Source organism: Schistocerca nitens, chromosome 4, assembly GCF_023898315.1.
Source record: "Schistocerca nitens isolate TAMUIC-IGC-003100 chromosome 4, iqSchNite1.1, whole genome shotgun sequence".
In the NCBI taxonomy this organism is placed as follows: domain Eukaryota; kingdom Metazoa; phylum Arthropoda; class Insecta; order Orthoptera; family Acrididae; genus Schistocerca; species Schistocerca nitens.
In genome coordinates this window covers 59,243,772-59,246,959 of record NC_064617.1, presented here as the reverse complement: position 1 = coordinate 59,246,959, position 3,188 = coordinate 59,243,772, and the positions used below count along the sequence as shown (strand labels likewise).

Genomic DNA, 3,188 nt, shown 5'->3' with positions numbered 1-3,188 from the left:
ACACTGGATTGCTCTTCCTCAACCTCATCCAGCCCAGACCTCGCACCTCCCGACTTCCATCTGGTTGGTCCACTCTGTGGGAAGCAATACGTGGGTGTGGGGAGGTTGTTGACGCAGCAAGACGTTGGCTCCGACGCCGAACAGTAGTGTGTTACTATGCGGGCATACAGGCCCTCCCAGAAAGGTGGTGTAGGCCGTCGCTTTGAACTGAGATTATGTTAAAAACTAGAGTTTTGTAGGCGAAAGAGTGGTGACTAATAAGGTGTATTGGAATCGTGATTTAGACCAACCTGCTTTCAGAAAAAAGTGTGCGTCAGTGCTTATTGAACGGCCTTGGTAAATAAAGCTGTAACAAAATCGCTGTCTTGTTCGTGTTTTCTCTGTTTCCTCTTCCAATCCTATCTGAGACGAATCCCGCACTGACAAGCAACAGTCAAGTATTGGTCGAACGAGGACTACACTTCCTGAGGATTCAATCTGCAACCTCAGGCTCGCAACTCCACGCCTGCCACTAGTTTTATGTGGTCCTTCCGCTTCAAATCAAAAAAGGGCTCTGAGCACTATGGGACTTAACTTCTGCGGTCATCAGTCCCCTAGAACTTAGAAGTACTTAAACCTAACTAAGGACATCACACAAATCCATGCCCGAAGCAGGATTCGAACCTGCGACCGTATCGGTCGCGCGGTTCCAGATTGTAGCGCCTAGAACCGCTGGGCCACTCCGGCCGGCCCGCTTCAAATCGCTCCGTACGCACACTCCCAGATATTTAATGAATATGAGTGCTTCTCGCGATCTTTGTGCAGTCGTGTATCATACAGTAATGGGTTTTTCTGTCTGATTACGCGCAGTACGTTACATTTGTTTATACTAAGGGTCAACTGAAGCGCCGATCTTCTGCTATACCTTTTAGCGGTGCGACTTCTCTTGACATAAGAGTAGTACCTGTGAAAGGCCAACGGCCTTGCCGCAGTGGTAACACCGGTTCCCGTCAGATCACTGAAGTTAAGGACTGTCGGGCTGGGCTAGCACTTGGATGGGTGACCGTCCGTTCGGCCGAGCGCTGTTGGCAAGAGGAGTGCAGTCAGCCCTTGTGAGGCAAACTGAGGAGCTACTTGACTCAGAAGTAGCGGCTCCGGTCTCGCAAACTGATAACGGCCGGGAGTGCGGTGTGCTGACCTCACGCCCCTCCGTATCCGCATCCAGTCACGCCACTCGGCTGAGAGGATGACACGGCGGCCGGTCAGTACCGTTGGACCTTCCGAGGCCTTTTCGGACGGAGTTTAGTTTTTACTACCTGTGAAATTCCTTGTGGAACATCGATGGTATCCACTAGGTGGTTTATATACAAGTTGTACCGAAACGACACTGACAAAATTCGAGATGTTGTAGAGATTGTCTTGAGAAACAAATTGAGTATAGGAAGACACGTCCATAAACGTCACAGGACGCTACTGTGCGTAGAAGCTGTAAGCGCCGGGACCGGCCGCTAGCCCACCTCCTCGGCAGTAAACATGACTTTGTATGGCGACGGACCATAGGCGGAACGTCTTGGAATATTATTTGTTGTTCAGTAACCATGACTGATTGCCACACCCGATCCACAGTGGAAGACATGCAGCGAGCTGTTCCGTAGACAGGCCTTGTCTCCTATGAATGCGTTGCTCTGATGCCTGTGTGGACGACGGTTTTGGACACATGTTTTTATGCACGGCTTATTTTTCTATTGTGTACCAAAAATCATTGTAGGTTTTAGAGGTTTCCAGGAGAAAAATGAACTGCAAATGGAATCCTGTAACCGAAACCGTCATTCAGCAAGGTAACATAGTATCGCATTGCTAGGAGACAAGGGCTGTCTACGAAGCAGCCAGGTCCAGCTTCTCCACTAGCGATCGTGGCAATCAGTCGTGATTACTGAAATAATAAACAACACCGTGCACGGCCCACCTACTGTCGCCAGTTTACAAAGTCACGTTTGCTACGAAAATGGTGGCCTAATTGACAGGCGCTGTCGCTTGTAACTCCGACGCTCTGTAACGTCGTTGGCTGAAATTTCCGGGCACAGGTTGCTATCTTCAAATTATTCCCCACAACACCGCGTTACAACCTCTCGAAGGCTGACTGTCGGTGTAGTTTTGCAATACGCCATGTACTGTGAAAAGTAATGGTCCTACAATACTCCCACGTGGAACATCTGACATTACTTTTACATCTGAAGATTTCACTCCGTTCAGAATGACATGCTGTGTCCTGTTTTGCTAGAAACTCTTCAGTCCAATCGCGCAGCTGGCCTGATATTCCGTAATCTCTTATTTTGCTCATTAGGAGGCAGTGCGGAACTGAGTCAAATCCCTTGAGTGAGTCAAGGAAGACGGTATCGAACTGGGCACTCGTATTTACTGCTTTCTGCCTCTCGTGGACTATCAGAGCGTGCTGGATTTCATGCGATCGTTGTTTTCGAAACCCGTGTTAATACACAAGAGAAGATTTTCGGTTTCCAGGAATGCATCACACGCAACCATAAAACATGTTCCAGAATTCTACTGCAGTACTGAGTGGTGCTGTTGTTACGAGTACTGCTGGACTCACGTCGCACTGCGGGCTGATGATCCGCACCCAGACGTGGTCGCCGCAGCCCGTCCGCAGCACCAGCACGGGCCACGCGCCGCACCGCGGAGGCTCCAGCTCCGGCACCCTGCGGGACTCCTCCAGCAGCTGCTGGAACACACCGCACCACACGCTGCACACCGCACACAGGAAGCGGGAGGGGCAAACTGGAAAGCTAATTTCACCTAGTGTGAGTTCTTACTGTATGTTATAATATAAATGCAGATTCGACTAAACCTTTTAATACATCAGACAGGCGGACAAGAATTGATTTGCTGTATTCATTCTTCTGAAATAACCCATAAACGTGTTTATAGCTCAAATTTCCGAAAACTATTACATAAGTATTTATTTAATTTACAGGAGAGTTACTGACGTATCGCCGGCCGAAGTGGTCGCGCGGTTCTGGCGCTGCAGTCTGGAACCGCGAGACCGCTACGGTCGCAGGTTCGAATCCTGCCTCGGGCATGGATGTGTGTGATGTCCTTAGGTTAGTTAGGTTTAACTAGTTCTAAGTTCTAGGGGACTAATGACCTCAGCAGTTGAGTCCCATAGTGCTCAGAGCCATTTGAACCATACTGAC

General features: G+C 49.4%; 1 pseudogene; it reads left to right on the top strand.

Annotated features, from left to right (window-relative positions):
* Nucleotides 1–952: 952 nt before the first annotated feature.
* On the top strand, nucleotides 953–1,070 carry LOC126253980 (5S ribosomal RNA; annotated as a pseudogene).
* The last annotated feature ends 2,118 nt before the right edge of the window (nucleotides 1,071–3,188 follow it).